Source organism: Alexandromys fortis, unplaced genomic scaffold (assembly GCF_014885135.2).
Source record: "Alexandromys fortis isolate MF-2015 unplaced genomic scaffold, M_Fortis_MF-2015_v1.1 scaffold_21, whole genome shotgun sequence".
In the NCBI taxonomy this organism is placed as follows: Eukaryota; Metazoa; Chordata; class Mammalia; order Rodentia; family Cricetidae; genus Alexandromys; species Alexandromys fortis.
The window spans coordinates 2,733,271-2,758,933 of record NW_026067905.1 but is presented as its reverse complement, the minus strand read 5'-3'; the positions used below and the strand labels follow the sequence as shown (position 1 = coordinate 2,758,933).

The 25,663-nt window shown below is 38.2% G+C and overlaps 1 protein-coding gene and 1 long non-coding RNA gene across 2 annotated transcripts in view; one reads left to right on the top strand and one right to left on the bottom strand.

Annotated features, from left to right (window-relative positions):
* Nucleotides 1-25,663, top strand: part of Pde3a (phosphodiesterase 3A) — a 277,621-nt gene that overhangs the window by 110,679 nt on the left and 141,279 nt on the right. The gene's annotated exons all lie outside the window — the stretch shown is intronic.
* Nucleotides 317-24,401, bottom strand: LOC126497295 (uncharacterized). The gene is made up of 4 exons (XR_007590565.1): nucleotides 24,338-24,401; nucleotides 21,265-21,344; nucleotides 7,819-7,896; nucleotides 317-2,756 (listed from the first exon to the last, which is right to left on the bottom strand). It is a non-coding gene; the product is annotated as an uncharacterized lncRNA (long non-coding RNA).

Genomic DNA, 25,663 nt, shown 5'->3' with positions numbered 1-25,663 from the left:
AGCTTGGCTTCCTAAAAATCTCAGAAGTACTTGTTTATCTAGCAATTAATTAAAGCAAATACATAAAATTTGTACTGTTCTGAGGTTCTGCAGATGACTCATGTTCTTCCAGAAGAGTCTGTCAACACAAACAGCTCTTGTGGTAATGGTTTTGAATGGGATTAACTTCAAGGATTGCTCATCATGTTTGTTTGAGTTTATAGTGTTGCTACCACTAAGGATAGTTCATTCCTATAGACAGCTCAGCCCAAGGGGAATAAGTGGAAACATTTGATGGAGACATCATCAACAGAGACAACTGTGGGATTTCTTCCATTACATTTTTATATGCTGTATTACATTAGTTGATTTGAATATTTTGAACCAAGTTTGTATCTCTGGTATGCAGCCAGCTTGTTCACGTTGTGTGTATGATTTTAATGTGTTCCTGAATTTGTTTTTTATGTGTTTTCTTAAAAATTTTTGCATCTATGTTTATCAGAGAAATTGGTTTGTAGTTGTCATTTTTGTGTTATAGCATTATCTAGTTTTGTCCCAGGGTTATAATGACTTCATAAAGGAATTTGGTAGTGTTTCTTTACCTTTTATGTTGTGGGGAATCACTATTAAATCTTACTGAAATTTTGAAAGACTTTGGAAATTAATTCATTCTATCCTAAACTTTGTAGAGAGACTTTTGATAACAATTTTGATCCCATTGCTTATAATAGGCCTGTTTAGATTATTTATACCTCCTAGGTTGGTAGGTCATGTGACCCAACTATACAATTCCCAGCCAGGCACTCCAAGAACTCTGTGCCCTACCACAAAGATCTTCGCACATTCTCTTTTGTTGGTGCTCTATTTAGTAAAGCATCAAGGAAACCGAACTAACTTAGATGTTTAGCAACAGAAGAGTGGATAGTGAAAATATGATATGCTTATAGACTGGAATATTTTCAACCATAAAGAGGAATGCAACCAAGAAATATATGGGAAAATAGATGTACTTAGTATGATGATATAAAATGACATGACCCAAACTCAAAGGAAAAAATGCATGTTGTCCTACATATACATGTGTGTGTGTTTGTGTTTGTAAGCATGTCTAAATTGAGGCATAACATAAAATTCAGAAAAGAGACCAAGAGAGGTAATTTAAAGTAAGGAGGAAAGACAAAATATAGGAAAACTGATACATGAGCATATACAACTTTATGTTTTCTAGTATCAACTCTGTCATAGTTTTATTTTTTCTTTTTTATTAATGGATAAGTGAATAAAAATGTAATTGACAAAGAAAGTATAAAACCCCATGTGAGGCTCTGTGATTTCTAAATGGCCATGCTAGTGGTCTAGACGTTCACTGAGATCCATGAGATTGGGCTTATGTAAGTGGTTGTTTATTTACTTCTTTCTGAGAATCTTATTATTATGGTTATGTGATGTCTTTGTAAATTTGTTACAATAGAGTGAGTTTACTTAAAAAAAGAAGGTGACATAGAGTATGAAGTAGGAGACCTGAGCCTTGAAGGGTTTGTAGCCCTCAGAGAAAGATCAGCGATTAAATGTGTGGCCACTGTTTGATGTCACTCATGCCCATCTAGACTAGAAGTAGCCAAGTTAATTCCAACTTTAACCAACTGTGGAGTGATGGGGAGTTTACTCTTTGCTGTTTTCATGTAAGATGACATAATTAACACCTCCAAAGTGACAAACATTTGAATATTTGTTTACATCTCTTCAAGAAAATCACATGAATTTTAAACCCCTCGAAGTCTAACCAGATTTCCAACGGGAACTAAGTTCAGCCTCACCAAACATGCGATCTGGTAAACAGATATTTTTATATAGCCCCAAGCAGCTTTTCCCTAGTGAATGTGGAGCACAGTGGATCATTTAATTTGTCTTTGTTGCTTTGACTCTTATGATTACAAAATTGATCATTCGACTGGAAATGAGGAAATATTTTAGCAACAAGATATAGTCTAGTGTGCACTCCTGTGTCGACACATGAGGATTAGTGTGGCGTGGAAGAGTGACGCTAACCTTACATGGAAACACACATTCTTTGATCTCAAAGACATCACCAGAATACTGTAATGTGAGAAACTCTCTTTATCCCTAGAGATATGAGATTTGCCACTTTGAGTTTCCATTTGTACTTCGTTTGGTTTGTAAAGTGTGGTCTTCCTACGAGGCTCAGGCTTGCTTCAGATTCTCAGTCCTCCTACTTCAGCTTTCTTAATCCATTGTCTTCTCTTAAACATACATTGTTGACATACTTGTGAGCTGGTAGGAATGAAAAGGAGTCATATCGAGTTTATCTATAACTGGGGTTTATATATAAACAAGTGGACCCTGGGACAGGAAGCTGAAAAGCACAGAACTGGGATGCCTAACTACACACCCTGCTTGCCTGGTGGTCTTTTAGTGAAACAAAGAATATGATTAAGACACAATTAAGAGATGTGCCAGGAGTTCTCCATATGTTTTAGAGATGAACCCTTTCTTTCTGTGTGTGTGTGTTTGTGTTGTTTGTTTTAAAGCTGGTGTTTAAGACAAAGTACACTAGGACCCACCATCTGATGGGCTGTCGCTGGACTCCACTGTGCTACAGTTGGAGTTGGGCTGGCACAATGGCTTTGCAGCAGCTGCTCTCTGTGCCTTGCAGCCCACTGCATAGTGATTGGCACCGTTTCTTCATTTGCAGGCAGTGGCTCCAAGGCCTTCAGGCTTCATGTTTCTCTGGAAGAGAACATCGTGGTTGCTTTTTCCTAGAAAGTTTGAAGAATGAAAGGAAGTAGGAATTCGGTAAATCCAAGCTGTTGCTTTAACTTTTCAAGCACAAAGTGGGATTTCCTCTCTTGGAAGACCTCATTTTTCTAGATAGCTGTTGTTCATATCACATATATGATGCAATTTGATGCCCATAATCAGTTATCTCAAAACACCCACCCATTGCAAGTGAGAACAAATTCTGTCAAAGCTCCTTAGAAATGAGAAAAAAAAATTCTAGCCAAAATTTTCAGTTATCTGCTTTGAGAATCACCTAGTGCTGTGAAGGTGATGGAATGGAAGGAATGGAACTTCAACTTTTTAACATTCAGAGAGAGTTCTCCCTTTGCGTTTTGTTAAATCAAAACCAACAACAACAAAACAAATTAATAGCCTCCCTGTGGCCTTTTATCCTTGGCTGTTATGTGGACAGTCAAGTCTACCTCTCTCTGTGTGTGTGTGTGTGTGTGTGTGTGTGTGTGTGTGTGTGTGTCTGTGTGTGTGTACCTGTGTGCAGGAGGTTCAATGTACACAGCAGAGGTTGATGTTGCAAGTCTTCCGTGATCACCCTTCATTTTATTTCTCTAGGCACGGTTTCTCGGGGATTTTAGTTCATTCCTTCTAATTAGCCAGCTGGTTACCCAAACCTGAATTTGTGGTGCTGGAATTGTAAGTGAGCCACCATGCCTGTTCAGCATTTACACGTTGCTGGAGATACTCCTTGTAGTCTCTCATGAGTTTAGGCTGATAAAAATTAAACATGCATAAAATCAGAGTGCTCATTTTTCACACGGGACCGCCGAGACAGCCGGATGTAGTAACTCTGTGCAGCACGACTCCCAGTTAGCTTGCTCTTTTTTTCCTTTGAACCCCTAAACCCACAGTTTCAAGTGATGGTTTCTTCAACATTTTACTTGATGCGTATTGAGAGATAATCTGCTTTTTATAAGCTATGATATCGCCAACATCTCTCTAACATCACTGGGGATTTTGTTTATTTTGTTTTGCTTTTGTTTTTACAGTTTCCAGTAACTTTTATTGTAAAGGACAATGTGATTTTGGAGTCACCTCTGGTCTCTGAAGGAGAGAAAAGGAAGTTTACTCAGTAAACTCATTCTTTAACATCAGTATGTATTAATTGATACTATTAAAGGTCTGGCAAATTTGATCAATAATTTAGGAAAACTCCCAGCATGCCTTTAATCCCAGCATTCGGGAGGCAGAGGCAGCTGGATCTCTGTGAGTTCGAGACCAGCCTGGTCTACAGAGCTAGTTCCAGGACAGGCTCCAAAGCCACAGAGAAACCCTGTCTTGAAAAACCAAAAAAAAAAAAAAAAAATTCAGTTTTGTCTTAAACCTTTGCTTCATAGTCTACCACTGAGTTTTATTTTTACGATATTTTAAATATCATGATCTGTCATAGAAATGAACAATTCTTAGTACAAAGTATCTGTCTCTTGTTTTTGAAAAAAATATGAGAATATGATGGCTTGGCCATTTGGAAGCTGGCGGCTTTTGCAGGGTCCACCTAAGACCAGAAATGAAAAATATATGCTGTTTGATAACTAGATGTGAAAATAGAATTTAAGATTGACTTTGAGATATTTTCTTAGTTCCATTAACTATTCCTTCCTCTGATTATTAACATAAGCCTTGCACAATTAATCCATTTTGGAAAATACAAAATAACAAACAGGGAAAGTACTTACAACCTAATCATATTATGGTTTCAGATTTTGATATCTGTCTCTGAATGTATGTATACATATGCCTAAATATAGACCTGAGGAATAGTTTTTTAATTAAATCATAACTCATATAATTATTCAATGAATACTAAATATTTTATTTAACTGACTAATAGGAAGTTATAATGGATTCAAATGGGAAGTCCAAGAATCACACATATTTAAAGGAATAAATGTATAAAGATTTACGTAAGTGGTGAGTCACTACAGGGTAGTAACCAGTTGCATTCCAGTAGATGAGATGCTGTTTCAGTGACTTTCAGTATCCTGACCTTAAATTACACTGCATGCATTCTTCTGTATGACATTGTAAACAAACTTGAAAGTGAGCAGGGTACCCACTAATTTGTTTAGTTGCTTTGTCCATTTCAAAATCTTCCTAAAGTTTCTATGTGATGTATGCTATTAGTTTACATTCACTAAGAATCACATATCCACATTTTCCTATGTAAAATGAATGTCACAGCAAGCAATCCCATGCTGGTGTATTTCTTCCTGTCTACAGAATTACTGGACCACTACAAAATGCATTAAAACCCTTAAAGACAAACAAATGAGACAGAAACTCTTTGTCTTTGAGGGTTTCACTTTGGGGGAGCAAAGTCTTTACCTTTCACTTCTTCCCTAACACCCTCTCTTTGATACCCTCTACCCAAACCTGCAGGGAGTCCAGCCTTGACTGTGGGATCGAGTTTTCATGATTCAGTGGACAATGCTACTAATGCTATTTTAAAGAATGCATTTGAGGCTGAGTTCAGTGTGAGTGAACGAGTAACCTTAACACTTCCTTGCAAGCCAGTTTTGGTGATGCACACCTTTAATCCCAGCACTCAGGAGGCAGAGGCAGGTGGATCTCTGCGTTCAAACCCAGCTGGGTCTACAGAGCGAGTTCCAGGGCAGCCAGGGCTACATAGAGAAACCCTGTCTCAAAAACAAAACAAAAGAAAACAAAAACAACAGCCAAAAATACTTGCCCTTTTGAGATCCAGTTTATCTAAGTATAGAACTTTATCAAATTAGTCTGATATTCACTCATCTTTCTTTTAAAATCATCTTTGTTTTCACTCCCATACAACCACCATCTCCTTTTAGATGAGCAGGCTTTTGAGAAAATTGTTTTTTTAAAGTCTTGGAGATTAGGTACCATTCCCAAGTGGAACCTGCTATTTTGTAAGAATTATCTATGTTAAAAGCAAAATTGTATATTTTAGCTTATAGTTTTTGGAAATAAACTAATAATTCTTATTAAAATTAATTAATTACTTGAAAATATTTAAAGGTTTTTTTTTCAAAATGTATTATTCTGAATTCAGTAAGGTACTTAGAGTTTGAATGTGACATTTATTTATTTATCTATGCATTGAGACAGGGTCTCCTGAGCTTCCAGACTGGCTTTGAATTCCCTCTGTAGCAGAGGATGACCTTAAACTCCTCATTCTCTTGTCTCCAATTGCCAAATGCTGAGCTTTCAGGTCTGTGCTATCACACCAGGTCTGTGTAGACCTGAGGGGTCAAACCCAGCTTGTCATGTACTCACGGCGAGCACACTAACCACTGAACTATACCCCAAGACTGAAGACAACAGTTCTCTGAATACACTTGCTTAGAGATGTGCATCTATTGCTGTCCTTCAGACTTTTCTCTCCTTTCTAAGGATTTCTGTGTCTTGTTTGAGTGCAGAGTGAGGGGTGTGAGGCATCCATTTGCTTTTTCTAGGAGTTGAAGCCAAAATGACACGGGCAGCAAGTTTGGCAGTCATGCCTAACAGAATAACAGAATGAACAAACCTTGAGGTGGGCCTGGCAGAGGGTGGCTTCTGTGTGCTGGTGTCTGATAACCCACGTTGACTTAGAACATATTTAAAGTATAAACAACCTGCCATAGCTCTGAACATAAAGCAGAATAGCCCTTTTTGTGTTACTATATTCCATAAACTCTTAGGACAGATTGAAGAGTCAGTCACTAAGCTGGGAAATAAGTACATGAATAATGATTCTCTGAACTCTTAGGAGTATAGTTATGTGGGATCATAAGATGGATCACTTCCTCAAAATTCATGGTTAATTCTAATTTCTGCCTCATGTACAGACGGCATAGCTCTGTTCTAATAATAGCAACCAAAAATAATGTTCAAGGATTTAGATGTTGATGGCAGATGTGTCTCGGGCCAGATAACAACAATGGCTGGGAGACATTGCTTGTCCATGCTCCGGTAATGAGCGACCTGGATTTTCCCCACATTTGCCCAGGAAATACAAGGCTGGTCTTGACGTCATTGAGGCAGAAGGATTGGGGCCACAATATGCTGATGCTCACTGCTGGCAGTCGTCATTCATAAGTTATCAGTGAAGTGGGCCAGATTTGAGTAGACATCTGGAGTCTTTCTATAGCAAGAAGCAGGGTGGTTCTAAGTGTGTGTGTGGTGTGTGTGGGGTGTGTGTGTGTGTGTGTGTGTGTGTGTGTGTATTACTTGTAAGCTAGATTTGATTTTAAGAAATACCACTGGGTCTGAAAAAGCATGGGATAAAACTGGACTCTCCAAACAAAGCGGACAATGAGGGCTGATGAGAAGCCAAGGACATGGCACTGGGTTTTGATCCTACTGCATGAACTGGCTTTGTGGGAACCTAGCCTGTTTTGGATGCTCACCTTCCTAGACCTGGATGGAGTGGGGAGGACCTTGGACTTCCCATAGGGCAGGGAACCCTGACTGCTCTTCGGGGACTGGAGAGGGAGCAGGGGGGGAATGGGAGGCGGGGAGGAGGCGGAAATTTTTTTCAATAATAATAATAATAAAATAACGTGAAAAAAAGAAAAAAAATACCACATGTGTAATTGATGCATTTAACATTTGTATTGAAAAGAGAGAAAGATTGAAAGGATTTAGGGAGAAAAATCGATCATATATGATGTCTTCTCTTGAATTGACTTGGTTAATTTAACGTTCAGTACCAAAATATTGTATAAGCTACATAGAGGCCTGGAATACAAATGTGATTACCAGTTTAAAATGTCAACTAAAATTCCTTTACCTATCAAGGGGGATAAGAATAGTTACCCTTGTATGTTTGGGAAGGAATCGCTGTGAGCTGTCTAGCTGTGATACAAAACTGTTCATGATGAGTTCCGTTGTCTTGCTGTGACACTGAACTCAGTGTGGAAACACACTGGAGAAATGAAGTGATGATGTTTCCACAGTATTAAAAAGAATAGTAAAAGCTCAGGCCGAAATGTAGCTCACCTCATAGAGCACACATAGGACACCCCAGACGCCATTCCCAGTACCACATAAGCTGGGTATGCTGGCACATACCTGTCACCAGTACTCAGGAGGTGGCAGCAGAAGGACCAGAACTTCAAGGTCATCCTTGGCTTCATAGTGCATGTGACCCTGTGTCGAACAACAAGCATGTTGCGTTCAGTGGTGATGGTGCTGATTTGGTTAACTACAAAGTGACTTACTCTGTTTCACCAAGTAACTGATTTCGTATAAGTTTGATTGACATAAAGAAACCATGTCTTAAAGCCATATCTTATTTCTGAATTCAGTTGATTCAAGAATTTCTCTGAGTGGACAAGAGAAAAGGGCACACTCATGTGTTCAGTTTATGCCCCAGGTTTCCCTGTAAAAGCCACATTGGGATTCTGCCTGTCTCCACCTTTTCCTGTTTCTCAGCCCCACCTTCATACCATTCTTAATGTGTCCTCTGAGCTCTGGCTAAGCTTTTAACCCTGCCATGTAGCCTGCCAACTCAAAACCTGAAGTGCTTGCACTAAACAGATTTGGAATTTCTTTAATTTGGATTCACAAGGTCAATGTTCTAGAAGTGATGCTAAGAGAGAGCAATAAAAATAAAAAAAAAACCTGAATAAACAAAAAAACAAGTGACAACATTATACTAGTGATTATGAAATGGTCATCTAGCAATTTTAGGTAGCCTTATTTATTTTTTACCTTTTATCCAGAACAACGTAGCATATTTAATTTTGTGTGTTTCCTGAATATATCCCCTTATGGTAAGCACTCAGAACCTAGTTGAAGTGTCACGCGTCAATGTATTCTCTGACTGTATCATTCCTCACTGTTACTAGTCAGTAGAGTCATTTTGTGTTGTGCTCATCCCTGTTATCAGTAATAATGATTAAAAAGGCATTAAAAAGTTTAAGTTGAGCCGGGTGGTGGTGGTGCACACCTTTAATACCAGCACTCGGGAGGCAGAGGCAGGTGGATCTCTGTGAGTTCGAGACCAGCCTGGTGTACAAGAGCTAGTTCCAGGACAGGCTTCAAAACCACAGAGAAACCCTGTCTCGAAACCACCACCCCCCCCCCAAAAAAAGAAAAGTTTAAGTTGTGGAAAATATATTCAAAAGATTTCTAAAAGTTGAGGTAGCTGGCAAAATATGGAATATTTTTAAGCTCCTAGCACATGTTGCCAAGTGGCTCCTCAAGATGATTGGACCAGTTTGCATTCCCTAAAAGCAGTATGGGAAAATGACTGATTGATGTTTTCATTTTTAATAAGAAGTGAAGTGAACAACATTAAATAATTGTTAGAACAAAGATGAGAATCAGTCTGCATGTCTGATACCAGGCTTAAAGGATAGTCACTCCCTGTAAACTACACAGTTATCACTATGATACCCTGAGCTGAATTCAAGTTTCTCAGTCTTGATTCTCTTGATGTTAATAGAGCAGGCCAACATTAATTAATCCTGTGGGGGAGGGTTCTGACCTTGCTGTGTGTGCCATGGCAGTAGTGAGAAGGGAAATTGATTTTGGTAGGTCCTCAAAACTGGACACTGCTGGCCCACACTCTCCCCATCATCAATGGGGTAGTTACTCAATGGGATGTATGGATGCACAGATAGATAAGTACATGAAATGAAGAAGTCTGCAAATATTTAAAGGCCAAAGCCATTATTTGTGCTGTGGTATAGATGGGCATGCCCCATGAGATGACAGAGTGCTTGGCTTTCTACAGTAAGTTTGTGTAGAACTTACTCAAATGATCTTGTAGATCTGTATAACAGCTCCTTACCCATAAACCAAACAACTTGTTCTTAGAGATCTAGAATGATGACCTTCCCTCATGCAATCTCTGGACCACTTTATGTGACAAAGATTGTAGAAATCCATGCTATTTATTTTGCTTTTGATTGAGTTTCATTCAGTTGTTAAAATTTCTTAAAAATTAAGGGCCTGGTTTCAGACATTAAGAAGTAAATATTTCTAGATCTCTGCTTACATCTCTTTATTGGATAAAAGAGGTTTTGAGACTTGTTTCTCATGGAAGTAGAATTTGTGTACAAATTAAAAAAGCCCTTAATGAGAGTTGTAGATTGTTAAAATGCAAGCTACATGAACATGAGCAATAGATAGAAAGTGAGGAAGGAGTTGGGAAGGGTCTCTGAGCAAAATATTCTGATGAGTAGCTCCACTTTCAGCAGAGGGATGTGTCAAGGAATGTGAGAGATGCTTGCTTCTGTAAAGAAGCTCTGGGCTTGAATCCTGATAAAGGTAGGACCTGAAGGTCTCCATGGGACCATGACTGCAATAGTAACATGTTGAAGTTCCATAGTGGATATTATATCATTAGATTCTTCCTTCTGAGAGCACAATCGGGTTGTCTTAATGAGATCTGTGAACGGTAATTCTCTAGAGGAAACATCCTTATAGAATTTAAAATGAAAACAATCTAATGTGATTTTCATGTAGCTAATTAATTACTTCATAAATGTCAATCACAGGAATATAACTTGTTTTGTTTTTTAACGTCTATGGTGCAATTTGAATTTTTATTTTCTTGTTGAGAGAGGGGCTTGTATAGCTCAGGTTGGCCTGAGACTTACTATGTAGTTGAAGATAATCTTGAACTATGAATACTTGTGTTATTTCCCAAGTGCTAATGGAGAAACAGTGCGGTAGAAAGGGTTCAGATCATCAGGGTATGACTTTGGAGGGGGTAGTGGCACCATGGACCCTTACCCTAGCTTTCCTCTCAGCCATGAGGTAAGCAGTATTTCCATGATGTGCTGCCCCAGGGCAGACCCCAAAGGGACAGGCTATGGAAGAACTTTGGTTTGTAACTGGAATACAAGAGTGATAATAATTCTAAGTAAAATACTAGTGGCTTTAGCAAGAAGTGTAAATGCAGATGAGTGATCTTGGAAATCAGGAGCAAATCCAAAATTTTACAAGTATGCCCATCCACTAACTAGTGCTACAACTTTAACATGGAGCCGGGTCTCAATACAATGAATTTCTTCTTACAATAATGTTCCCACAAGCCTTTGAGCAAGGGTTAGGCTTTTCTCTGTGGTTTAGCTATGCTTTGAATTAGTAGGATCCATGGACTTCAAAAGAGAAACTATTTGTTGTATTAAAATCATCTTTTCTTCGTCTAATGGTGTATCTCTGTGTAGCTGCAGAATCACATCAGGATGTGAATGCAGCCAGGGCAATACAAAGTAAATATTTAGAAAATTAGATTAATGAAAGCATACATGATGGAGTTTTATAATCTATTCTGTATAATAATAGTACTCCAAATAGAAGCAGAATAATTCCCAGAATGCTTGTGAGTCAAATTTTGGGCTACTTAGATGGAATAAGAATTGCTATTGAGTTCATTAGAAGCAATCTGAAGTTGTTTGTAGAATGAAGTAATTAAGTCCCCCCAAAAAAACATACTAAATGAATTGCTGTCTATTCAGCCAATGAACACTTATTAAAATGAAGGTATTTAGCAGTGGTTTAAAATATTTGTAATGGTCATTTATGATCAGCTTATAAAATCCAAATTAGTTGGATTCCATGGGAGTCATTTTGGAAAGCAATACTTACTGAATTTGAAATCACAATTATATTAGAAATAATATCTATATTGCTTTTGGTGTATCAAGCTTAGTGTTAACCATTCTTTGTTCCAATGTAATGATAAATGATTCACTTTTTATGATGTTTGTAACTTATCTTAGCTGACATATTTTTTATATTCTTTAGAATGTGTATACTCTTTAAAGTTGGTGGTCTCTTTAAATTGAAGTTCTGTGAATGTCATAAAATCTATTATTTTGTCACCAAATATGAATCAGTTCCTCAGCTTGAAATTTTTAAAATGCCCCATTCATTTTATCACCAGATTATCAGTTATGAGAGTGGGATGGAGACAACTTGATTCCTTGGTTAAATTTAGGGACCATTCATGTCAGAATTAGAGGAAAAAGGCTTCCATCTGCTCCTACTTTCTTAACTGAGCAGGAGGTGGGTCTGAGTAGTGGATGCCAAACCGTATGAATACTAAGCTAGATTACTGTTTCCGCATGTTCACAATATCCTTGCGTGATCTCTGATACCTTGGCTGTTACTTCACTGTCATTCTGCATGCAGGTCAGTGTTTTTTTATCCATATCTAACTGTTTATATGAGTCAGGTCAAACAGTGGAAGAGCTGTTCAGTGTGGATCAGGAGATCTCAACACATCTTAGAATTTTTTAATCTCCAGGCCTAGAAGCTGCTACATCCTAGACTCATAATGAATTGTCATGTAGGTGTTTGTTTGTACTGATGGTAACTCAGTATTTGTTTGTTGTAAGTAGGTCATTTGTTGGTTTCCGGCTGCTCAGCCCCAAAATAATCATACAGAAACTATATTATTTAAATCACTGCTTGGCCCATTAGCTCTAGCTTCTTATTGGCTAACTCTTACATATTAATTTAACCCATCTCTATTAATCTGTGTATCGCCATGTGGCAGTGGCTTGCCGGGTAAAGTTCCGTCCGGCCCCAGCAGTGATACATGGCTTCTCCCTACTCCACCTTCCTTCTCCCAGCATTCAGTTTAGTTTTCCCTGCCTAGCCCTATTCTACCCTATCACAGGCTCAAGACAGTTTCTTTATTAACCAGTAGTACTCACAGCATATAGAGGGGAATCCCACATCATTTTTTCTCTGAATGAATCCCCTTTATACCTAATAAATTATACAAAAATTCACACAATATTTGCTTTCTTAAAATTTCTGGTTATATTTGTTTTATATTGTGAGTGTTTGCTTGTATGTATGTATTGTGTAGCATATGCATGTAGAACCCTTGGAGACCAGAAGAAGGTGATAAATCCCTTGGAACTGGAATTACTGATGGTTTTAGTCACTTTGTGGGTGCTGGGATCTGAATTCAAGTTCTACGCAATAGCCGTAAGTGCTTATAACCACCCAACCCTTTGGTTCCTCTTTAAAATTAATTTTAAGTGTTTTATGCAAAATAATACATGTAAGCCACTTTTTGGAGTGACTTTTTGCCACGGTCATACCCATAACAGGTTTGTATGTTCCAGGACAGGGGCAAGTGGATTAGAAATGTTAGGTAAGAGGAACCGAGATATGATACAGAGACACAGATATAATACAGAGACAGAAGATAGTAATGGAAGGGCAACTCAGTGGACTCTGAATACTGAATTCACACTTAATTTTCATATGCTTTTATACCTCAAAACAAAAAGGGAGAAGAATGCAAAATTCTAATTTAACATGATACAATGGATAGCCAGAACAGTTACTTGCTTCAAATATAAATATAAAGCCATTATTTCCTGAGTAAAGCTTGTAAAGCTTTTGATATACTGGGCAGGATATTCAATGAACACACACTAGACCAAGTATGTTGTAGGCAGCCACTCCATATGTCAAACATCCTATTTTAAAAGAAAGAGCATAAGTAGGCTTGAATTCTCTGATCTTCGGTCACAGTGGAGTGGATTCACCTCTTTTTGTCCAAAACACGAAGCAAACACACCCTGGGTCAGGGCATGTAGCCACACTTGTTGTCAATAACTTTGAAAGAGCAAAGATAAGCTCAAAGTCTCTGACCTCTATTCAAGCTGGAACAGGCTCACATCTGTGGGTGTCTCCACAATTCCTCCCTTTCATTATATTTAATAAATTCTGGGCTTCTGCTTTAGGACAGATGGCTGTGCCTGTATTGGGAGTAGTTTTCCCATGTTCCAGACTTACCAGTCATTGGTACATACATCCTTTCATCTATGTCCTGTCTTAGGTTGACTGGCGAAAGAAAGATCTTGCCTGTCCCTGGCTACCAGCCTCGGAATAAGGGGTTAGGAAGAAAGCATCTCTAGATGCTGTGCACCTTTGAGCCAACTTTTTATCAAATAGTTTACCGACAACTAGATAATCATATACAAGCAAGTACTGCTTTCTGATACAATTGCTTCTATGGTTGCAATATCTCCTAATAAGGGAGTAGAGGATAATCAGAGGTGGGATTACTTTTGTAAATTGGTCTATATCTCTAACAGTTTTCAGTTACAACTGAAGTCCCAATTTGTCTTAGTAAACATTTCAAATCTAAGGACATATCGTGTCAAATTATTTTTAGACAAGCATTAATCTTTTTCTAGTCAGTAACATCTTCATAATGAACTAAAGCAGTTGCAAACATTAACAGGTCAATATCATAATTCCAGCGTAGAAGTTTATAATAAATGTGCAACTTGTCAAATCACAATTCTCTTAAATCCATTCTAATCAAAAAGCAAGAAAATGTTTCTGTGATGGCTAAGCTATGAGTCTTTTTTTTTTCTCCTATAGTCCATCTGCATTGCTGTTTCTAAGTTTGAACTGTCTGAGTCTCTGAGCAGCAGCAAAACTTTTATGCTTTTCTCCTCATCTCCGAAAAAGAGCTTCAGTCACTCATTGCCTTCATAATAGTGTTCCATTGTTTTAAGAAGTCTCTTTTCCTCAAAGGGGAAAATTTTCTGAAGTCTCAGTTCTCAGGTCCTTTAATTCAACAGCAGACTTAACACCATACTGGTAAAATGAGTTCTGTGTCTCAAGATATATTATGCATAAACTGTCAAACATTCAGTCAGTGCTCTTGGACTGGCTCCAAAGTAGACAAGACACGCTGATGTCTGGAAGTTTTTGCAGTAGGTCGACCAAGAAGCTAGGAATCACCAGTTGTCACCATGATCTTTCTTCCATTCTCAGACTGCAGCATGATGGCATTAAGAAAGTCAGGAACACAGATTCAGGAACATCACTCTGCATTTCTGTGGGGTCATCAGTGGCTGCGATGTCATCAGGGCTGTCATCCTTCTGCTGTAGATTTTGGATCAGACATTCCAGGAGTCATTGTGCTTCGCTCACAGACATATTCTCAACCCCATATTAATACAGTGTCAGGTCCTTTCCATAACCCAGTGCAAGAGTCTTTACATCTTGCTTTAGTGAAGACTGCCTTGGTGCTTCATATCAAAATCTACATGCCTCAGACAGGTCACAGGTATCCACATTCAAGAAGTTCAGAGAAAAAAGGGCATGATTTAAGGCATTATGTGGTGACTGAGGGTATAATATCCCCAATTTTATCTTCTGAAGATATGTTTCCATGGAGCCTTTGGCACACTCCACAATTCCCAGTCCTTGAGAATTATAAGAAATGCGTGTTTTATGTTCAATATTCTGTTGGGAACAAAATTGCTGAACTGCTTTGCTAATACCCAGATTCATTGTCTGGTTTTTATATAAATTTAGGGATTCTCATACATGAAAAATACTTTAAGCAATGAGTTATGACATGCTTAGTAGCTGCTACAGTCTGTGCAGAGAAACCTGACTATGTGTTGATTGTTATATGTACATATCTTAATTTGCCAAACCCTGCATTGTGAGTAATATGCATTTGCCATAAATGATTAGGAAGCAGGCCTTGAGGATTTACTCCCAGATGAGGTACAGGTAAATATTGTGAAAATACATTACATTGCTTAACAATCTGATGAGTAATTTCTTTTGTTAATCCAAATTGTTTCCTTAGACTTTTACTCTTTTGGTGATGTAAATGTAATTGTTGAACAAGTTCAGCCTGAGATAAAGCAATCAATTTTGTAAGTTTGTCAGCTAAAGTATTACCTTCATCTAATGGACCAGGAAGATTTGAATGTGCTCTAATGTAACCCACAAAGCATGGCAATTTTCTTTGATGAATGGCATCTTGAATTTGTTCGAATAGAATTTTTTGCTTGACTATTGCTATTCCCATTGCATGGAACAGTTTCTAATATTTGAAGAGTTTTAAATATGTAATGACTGTCGGTCTATAAATTAAATGCCTTATCTGCAAAAAGTTGGAATGCCACAGCCACGGCTCATAGCTCCACAATATGAGCTGGGACTGGATCTGTTTGCACTACATATCCTTTACCAACAACATAAGCTGCTCTTCCATTGGAAGAACCATCTGTAAAAATTAACATAGCATCCTTAATGGACTTTTCCTTACAATTTATGGGAAAACAAAGGAATATAGCTGTGTGAATTGCAGCAATCAATCAGCTGGGAAAAGTTTGTTAATCTAGCCTTCAAATTCAGCAAATACAATTGCCCAAGAATCACTATTTTGAAATAATCAATCTGTTGCTACATTAATTTTTACAGATGGTTCTTTCAATGGAAGAAGAGCATATGTGGTTCACTTCTTTGCCTAGGTAGTTCCCCTTCTGCTGTCCCATTACATGTGTCCATCACATCCTCTATTTCACACATTCTGAACATTTCTTCTTCACTCTCGTGATCCCTTTTCTAGTTTCATGATTTACAAATTCATGTGTATATTAGCATACTCACCTGCATGTATACACACACACATGTACATGCTCACACAAATATACGATTTTGAATCTAAGTTTCAAGGGGAAATATGCAATATTTTTCTTTCTGAATCTGACTTTTTTTTTTTCAGTCAACACTGATTCCAGTTCCATCCATTTTTCTGCAAATGTAATGGTTTTGCTTTGCTTTGTGGCTGCATAAAACCCATTTCTATGCCATATTTTCTTGCCTCTTATCAGTTGATGGACTTCTAGGCTGGCCTCATTTCATGACTATTATAAACATGGTAGTAATAAACATAGCTGTGCAGAGATCTCTATGATATGCTTAGAGTCCTTTGGGCATATGGCTCCTGTTTGTTCTACCTGGGTCATGGACTAGTTCCATTTTTATTGTTTCCTGGAACCTCCATGCTGAGTGGCTGCTACCCCGTTTTCCATCTTCACCAGCAGTGACTAAGGGTCTCCTTTCCCCAGATCCTTGCCTGCATTTGCTGCCCTTTGGTTTCTTTGATGGCAATTGTCTGACTGGGGTGAGATGGAATCTCAGAGCATTTTCTATATGTGTTTCCCTGAAGACGAGGGATATTTAGTTCTTTTTCAAGTACTCTATAAGCTGCATTTCTACTCATTAAGCCTGTGAGAGATGATGGGTCTCCATTAGATAAATGGAGAACCTGTCCCTTTTAAAATCCGTTCTCAGGAAGAAAGTTGGTTAGGCACCCTGAGTTCCTCAAAAAAATTGCAATTAAATTAGTAGTCCCTAAAAACTAGTCTCTGTAAACAGGAAATTTATAAAATTTAAATGACATTAAGTATTTGAAAGAGTATGGTATGGTATGTATTATGTGTCAAATGATGGGTATAAGTTTCAAACCCTTTCCTATGATAGCCAGGGTTAAGTATCAGACTGACAAGTTCTAAATTTGTGCCTCCACCTCAGAACCATCTCCTGAATTCCAGACTCAGGCAGCCAACTATGAGTATGGGCTTCTTGATTTAGAGATCCAATAGATAACACAGACTCCAGCAAAATCACAGCTTCCATGGAAGTTCCAGGTCCACCTTCCAGATACTCTGACTCAATGAAGGTATCCTGTATGCTTGACAATCAGTCTCTCCACTCCTCACTTCTCTCTTTTTCTCCTTCTCTTCTTCCTTTTCTCCTTCCTCTCTCATCACACCCAGACCACTATTTTTGTAATAATTCAGACTCAGAGAACTGCTCATCCCTTCTGTGGCTATATTCCTGCTCAGATTGTCATCAGGCCCATTTCCGATGTCATAGAAATCCCACAACCGTCCTTTCTGCTTCCACTGTCTCTCTATCGTTGTCCGTTCACACCAGAGTGCCTTGGAGCCCTTTTACGACCTATAGTTAATGTCACTCCTCTGCTCAATAGCTCTCCAATGACTCTACATATCAAAGTATAAGTCAGACCTTTAGCTGTCTAGAACACCTTACTTCCCAGGCTGCCTTCCTTGCCACATTTTTTTAGTCCCTTTCGCCTCACTTCCCTATGCAGCTACACTTATGTCTTATTTTGTACAAGACTGGAACACTCCAGTTGCACAGACTTCCTCCACAGCCTGGGCTGCTTTCTCCCCAGATGTCTTCATATATGATTTCTGTGGGCCCGTGTTTTTGATCTACTCTATCTCTCCCAGGTAGTTTACCCTCCATCCCTGTCCTAGCAAGTCTCTTTATTCCGCTCTTTCATTCTCTGAAGCACTTGTCACAAAATAGGATGTATTTTTATCTATTTACTGTCTTTTCATACATGTGTTGTGTGTGTGTATGTGTGTGTTTCTTTGTCTGTGTCTATGTGCCTGTGTCTGTGTATACAGTTACATACATGTGCTCAACACCTGTGAAGACCCTAACCTGATGTCAGAAATCTTCGCTCTGATTTCTCACCTTATTCTTTGACACATGGTCTCTTGACCATAGCCCAAGCATGCAATTTGGGTTCTTCTAACTAGCCATTAGCTCAGGAAATCTCTTGTCTTCATAGTCAGAACCATGCCAGCTCACTTACATTTATTCACATGGTTCTGGGATCTGTACTCCAGTGCTCTTGCTTGCAAGTAAAGTACTTTAACCACTGAAAGTGCTTCAGCCAGGTTTGTTTATTATACTCATTGTTTGTTTGCCTCTTTCATTACAGTTTGAGCTCTGCCTTGAAAGTCACTGTTTTTGATTTCTTTCATTGATATCTCTCAAGTGAATATAACCATGTCTGGTAGACAGTAGATAACTCCCTGAACACAAGTGGAATAAACTTGGTAAAAAAAATCAGATAAAGAAAAAAAAATGCTTTCTAAAGATTCATTGTATTGTACCCAACAAATTTATCTAAAAGAAATCCTTCTAAACAGTGCATCCTTTAGGGTGATGAGTTTGCAATGTGAGAAACAACTTAGAAGCCATTTATATTATATAGCTGAAGCTGATTCCTTTTCTGGTGCACAAAGAATTCAGTGTGGTGATCTTTTTTCTCTCCATTACCTGAAATGTTCTACAAATAATTATCCAAGTGGAAAAAAATCCTCCCCCATTTTTTCTCCTTATACTTGTTAGTTTACTTAAGGATTCAAAATCCATCAGTGTCTTTATTCCTGTATGATTTGGAGAAAACACCTTTTCAAGACAAATAATTATCTTTATTTGAAAACATAGAATCCCAGCACAGTGTTCGCACTGCTCATCCTCCTATAGAGCTGGCATTTTCATTCACTACCATGTGCATTCTGTCACCAGTTCTTAAATTATCCTTCTTAGGCTGGATTTGTGACATTGTGCGTCATCAAGAGCTGTTCTCAATGATGCAGATTCAATTATGTCTCCCATACAGACCAACTATCTAATCTGCCCGCAGTAAAGCTATATTAACCTCTTTCTCTGTAGCAGAGCCTTGGCCAGGTCACAGTGGGAGACTACAGCTGTGTCCACAGCTGCTACCTCCAAACAGGAGGCATAGTTTAAAGTCCTGGACAAGCGCCTTTTAAAACCTGAGTTTTAGGTGTCTGGCAGGGCCATCTTCAGTATTTGTGGCCTTTGTTTTAATGGCCTGTTCCACTCCTCCTACAAAGTGACCCTTTTGTTCATTCTTGGGGCACATACATATTGCCTCTGCGCTCTTCATCCAAACCTCATTCCCAGAAATAGCCTATAATTTATGTCTTAGTGTGAACGATATGCCTTATATTCACTTTCCTATCTAATTTTCAGTTTAAAAAGCCTTTGTCTATTAGAAACTAAGAGTAAGTTGATCAGAGATGTATTGTGAGGGGACTCTAGGACACTATAAAAATCTTAAGGGGCATATCAGCCTGATCAATTTTTATAGTGTTGACTACTAGAATTATGATTATGTACGACTTTTAATGTTTTTATTTGTTTGGGTCCTAAATGGTGTATAATGATATGTTCCGAAATGCTAGTTGTTTTTCTTCTCTTTATTACTACTTAGACAATGTGGAAATAAGCAGAAAATAAGAACCATATGTATTTCCACTACTTTCTAGGATTATCATTCTGATGCTCTTCAGTCTCTAGGGCTGAGATATGCATTTGAATTACTTATAAAGTTGGCAAATGACAAACCACAGCTTTATTATTATATATTATTATTCATGAAGCTGACAGGTTGCACTGTTTAATTGGATATTTTCTCATGAGTTTTCTGCTTAGTAACATTTTAAATATTCTTGATGTGTACTCATCTTTTGGATGGTGAGTAAAGTCTGTCAAATATCACTTGACAACATCTACTTTCTACTTTTTACCCAGTTTAGGTATGCATTATTTTTATTTTAGAAATTATGAATTGGCCTTTTTAACCTATTTAGATAATAAATTTTGAGTATTTTCTCCTAAAGATAGTTTAACTGATTTTGTGTGTGTGTGTATGTGTGTGCATGTGCACATGCATGCACATGCATGCATAGTGTACATATGAGGGACAGAGAAGGATCTTGATTACCTTCCTGCCATGTTTGAGATACAGTTTCTTGTTCATCACTATCTGATTATTGTTTTAGCATTTTGGTTATGACTTTATTCACAATTAGCTTTGTTTGTGCATGTTATGAACTTAGTGAGAGCTGAGCATCCTGGGAGAGTGGAACATCCATAAAACACAGTGAAAATAGCATGGCCTTTGGTAGTGAACTTGGCTTTAGACATTGATTCATTAGTCTTCCCATCTGAGTGACAGTCACATGTTTGACATGTGACTTCGTTAAAATTTTTATAAACTATTTCCCTTATATCCTACCTTAGTGGGTATTATAAAGTTTTAATAAGGCGACATGTACTGCGATAGTAAACATCCAAGGAATAATTGCTTATGATTAGTCATTATAAATCTTGCTATGAACATGTGCTTCTGAATGCAAGGCTTCAGTATAGTGTCAAATAAGATATACAATGCTTCTCTTGATGCGAAACCAAGTGTTAAGATTCCTGAGGGAAAAAGTCTTTCACACTCTCATGGGTTGATTCTTACAGGGGTGCACTCATTGTGTGTGTGTGTGCGTGCGCGCATGCACGTGCGTGCATGCGTGCACGCACATGTGCACACACGCATGTGCATCACTCATGGATGCACTCATGGAGAAATTGTTAATGAAAATAGTGTTAGGCAACCGTAGATTGGAAGTAACAGTTATCTGGACACCCCAGTTATAATCATAGAAATTGAGTTGCTCAGGAAATAATCTAAAATGATCTTCCACACAACCTTTGGAACATTCCAGCCTACTTGGGAGTCTAAAACAGACAGCAGTGTCCCAGATTTCCATGAAAGTCAAGAGTCTGACAGTTTCTTATGGAACCTGGTTTGTTTAGTGATTTCTGGGAAAGAGCCAAAGTTGTTTACCTTCCCCTGTTCGACCCCAAGGATAGAACTCAGATCATTGCACTTGACATTAGCTACCTTCAGCCCTAAGCCATTTTGCTTGCCCAGAGGAATTCTTTTCTCTTTCTTTCAATTATAGATGTGCAAGGCGATGAGATAACCATGTTTAATTTTTACCTTAATTGACAGGAAATAGAGTTCTTTGTTCTATGTCTTAAAGGAAACCAGAAAAGCAGCATTGCTAGAAAAGCTCATAGTGCTCCTACCTCAGTGTAGTTTGCTCTTCTGTTTCTTACTTTATAATGTAGTTCCAGGAGTTTCAGGGACTTCTGAAAGATGTTGGTTGCTATAAAAGGACGTGATACAATTGATGGTCCTTGTTCTCACTGATACATCCACTAATCTACTTATTTGTTCTTTCACTTACTCACCCATCCACTCATTTATCCATCTACTACCCACCCATCCATCCACCCACCCACCCATCCATCCACCCACCTACCCACCCATCTATCCATTTATACACTTATTCACCCATCCATCCATCTACCCACCTATTTACCCATCCATTCACCCACTCATCCACCCACCCACCAGTCCATCCATCCATCCATCCATCCATCCATCCATCCATCCATCCATCCATCAATCTACCAGACCCACCCATCCATCCACCCCCTATTCACCCATCCATTCACCCACCCATCTAATCACTCATCCATTCATTCAATCACCTACCACCTATCCTTTCATTCATCATTTTGTTTAACAACTAACAAATTCTGGGTATAGGATCTAAAACCAGACCAGCAAAGCAATACAAAACTTCCCTTAGTGACCAATTAGTCCTTTGAAATGAGGTCACATTTTAGAGACTCTTTGAATACTGGGAACAATGAGATGAAACGCTGTGCATGTTTGCGCTATGTGTTTTTTAAAATGTGGCTTGATTGAATAAAATCATAAAATGCCTTTCTGGTGGGAGCCATAGTGACATTAATTAGTCCCCCCCCCCGACTTCCTGCTGCTGACCTCCTTCTTACAGTTCCCACATGCAGCAAACTGAATATTCATTCTGACCCAATTCTTCAGCACAGCTTGAAAATTGCATTTATTTATTTATTATACATGTTTGTCATACATAAATTCATGTATTTATAAATAAATATATCATGCATATATTAAATAAATAATAAAGGCTTCTGGAATGTGAGCCGTTGGTTCCATTGTATCATTTGTAGTTGCCCTAAGAGTCCAGTTCTTTGCTCCTCAGACTCCTTCAGTAAGGGATACATAGTGTGGAATTCTGTCCTCATGGCAGCGATTGTCAAATCTGAAGATGCAACCTCAGGCTCTTGCAACCTTCCTTCCAAATTTAGGTTTATGACTGAATCCTGGAGTGTAACCCATAGGAGCCTACTTAGGGATATCTTCTTGACAGATTCCTAGTATGGTCCAGGGCCACACTTGGAAAGTCCTATACCACATTTTTTTTTCTGAAAACTGACAGGGACTCATCTGTTTTTCCTCAGCCAGAGTCACTCTGACATGGGGAATGCCAACAATGTTTAAATATTCATATCTTCCTTAAAGATTGGGAGACAGTAAACTGGCCCCGTGGTGGAAACTGCAGACAAATTGTCCCTCGCCCTCAGCAGAGGGGTTATTATAGAGATTGCCCCCAGGAAACTGCATAAAGAAATATGAAGAAGGTATTCATTTTATCAATGGGGGATGAGACATCCCTCAAAAGCTTTCTATTTTGGACTCATCTATGACTGAACTTTCCACAGGCTTATGGGTGTTTAGTACTGGAAAGAAAAGAACAGGGTAAGAGGTCAAATAGGACCAATGTGTCCAAGTGGAACCACTTTGTACCTGTGAAAATAATTGACTTTTAAAAAAAAAGCAAAACCAATAAAGAGCATCCAATAGAAGCTTTTTAAAATTAAATAATGTGTTCTATCTTTAAAGAAAGGCTTTCTAATATTGACTTGGAGTATTTCCAGGCTTATAAATGAGGATTGACAGATGTTCTGGATCTAAAGGGTGTTTTTTTTCTTTCTTTTTTTTCCTTTCCACCTAAAAGATAATGATGAGCAATTATATTTTTGAGTAACAGAGAGTCAATAATCCAATTAATAATGGATTTAACTAAACAGAGTTGTATAATTAGATTCTTTAAAAAATAAGAACCAGATTTTCCTTTTAGTTCTCTAGAGGCAACTGTTTGCTAGAAGTCTTTGTGATGAAAGATGTGTTTTATGTGTGCTTCATGGGGCTGTTAGACATGGGCACTGTAGCCAGTGCTCCCGAGGAAATGAAGTTTAAATCTGATTTAATTTCAGTTATTGTACATTACCTTATGGGTGGCATTTGATTATGTGTCTCTAGAAGAAAGTATAAAGTAGATCTTTTCTGTAGCTACAGAAGAACCAATGGTTATCTCTTCACCAATAGGAAGCTTCAGGGTTGTTCAGCGTTCGAGTTGCGTGAGACCTTCATGTTGGTTTCTAATGAAAGAGTCCTTTGAATTTGCCATACTTACAGTAATGTAAGCTTGTACTACTTTGGTTCTGAGACCCCCTCTTTTAAGGAGAGTAGGCTACTACATATTATGCTGTGCTGGTCTATATAAAGATAACCAAATTGGGTTGGCGCCATCTGGAGCTGGGCAGGCAGCATAGCATGCATGGCCACTCCTAGATCATGTCGGACCTTATGCCACAGTGCTTGATATGATTTCAATTTTTGACAGATGAATTAAATAGGGAATATGCACCTCAAACATAAATGTGCAAGCACTAAAATGTAGTCTTAAACTTTAGGGTTAAGTCTTTTTTAAAAGTTGTCTTAAACTATGCAGTGATGGGAGTATAGAAGTTATAAAAATTATGTAAAGTTTTGTCTTTAATCACTCTGAATTCATTAAATTTCTCCATATTTTTTCACCTTATTTAGGATAATTGTTAACTTATTTAGAATAAAAAGATTATTTAGACATGCAGTGCACGTACTGGTTAATGAATAACGAAAATAACAACATATATTGAAATGCAAAAACCTGAAATAATGAAAGTAAAGCTTGGATTAAAATATCCCATGTACAATCAACAAAGGAAGAGGAGTGAAAATTTTGTGTATGTTGTAATAGGAGTGGCGGGCTATGTTCCTGGCGCCCGGCCGCCCGCATGGCTAGCTTTATCTGAAATAATTACACAGAAACTGTATTTTTTTTAAACACTGCTTGGCCCATTAGTTCAAGCCTCTTATTGGCTAGCTCTTACATATTGATCTAACCCATTTCTAATATTCTGTGTAGCCCACGAAATGGCTTACCAGGAAAGATCTTAACATGCGTCTGTCTGGAGTGGGAGAATCATGGCGACTGCCCAACTCGGCTTCTTTCTCCCAGCATTCTGTTCTGTTTACTCTGCCTACCTAATTTTCTGTTCTATTAAAGGGCCAAGGCAGTTTCTTTATTTAACCAATGAAATCAACACAAAACAGAAGACTCCCACATCATGTGTATTTAGGTGAGCTGTTGCAGTGTGGCAAAATGAAGAGGGTGAAGGCAAGGAAGGTGACATGGGGAAAATTGTTTGGGTAGGGATTTTTTTAATACACTCTTACTGCATGTTCATTATGCATACTAACAGAACCCAGAGTGACTTTCTATGTTTGTATGACTTGATGTTTACAATGCCTACCGACCAAATGCAACCTCATTTTGTCATTCCGTTTTTCAATGTCTATAAATAACTTTTGTTTTCATGTTGATTTCCTTTTGACTTTCACTTGTGAGTGAACATGCGCTATTTATCTTGTTGGCGTCTATCACTTAATATCATGTCTTTGAGTTCAAGCATTTATCCCAAGTAACAATTTCATTGACTTTATCACTGTTTAATATTCTGGTGGTGTTTGTGTATGTATCACATTCTTTCTTCTACCTAATGATCAAGCCCTCTTGGGCTGATTCTGTCTGTATAACTACAATCAACAGATTGTCTGTTTGGTATAATATTTCATGAAGCAAGTTTTGAAGACAGACATAGTATGGGATGGGGAGGAAAAGGTGGACCTACTTGGGCTAGGATTTTGCTTAGAATTTTAATGACAGCATTCCCCCTTTCATTTCTCTATCTCGTATGCTAGAGGGATGTATACAGATGTTTAGTGATGATGTAACTAACATTCACCATTTTAGAAATTTGTTGATACTTGCATTATTATTCACTGAGGACACCAAGGTTTGAGCCTATTTCTAATAGAAAGACACATGCATTGCACCATAGGCACTGGTATTAGTATAAAGAGTTACATATTTGCAGAATTCAAGCAGTACAATCCTACTGCAGGACATGATCCATGCAGAATCATGGGAGAGCTTGAGGCATGGGATATTGAAGGAACAAAGCACCTGAAAGAGTCTGAATCATAGTAACTACATTGCTTTATTTTGTTGTTGATGGAAGTAATGTGGAGAGTTAGATGGGTTAGCTTTAGCCTGGGCAGTGGCACTGTGGATCTTTTTTTTTTAATTGATTTTTATTGAGCTCTACATTTTTCTTTGCTCCTCTCCCTGCCTCTCCTCTGCCCCCTTCAACACTCTCCAAGGTCCCCATGCTCCCAGTTTACTCAGGAGATCTTGTCTTTTTCTAC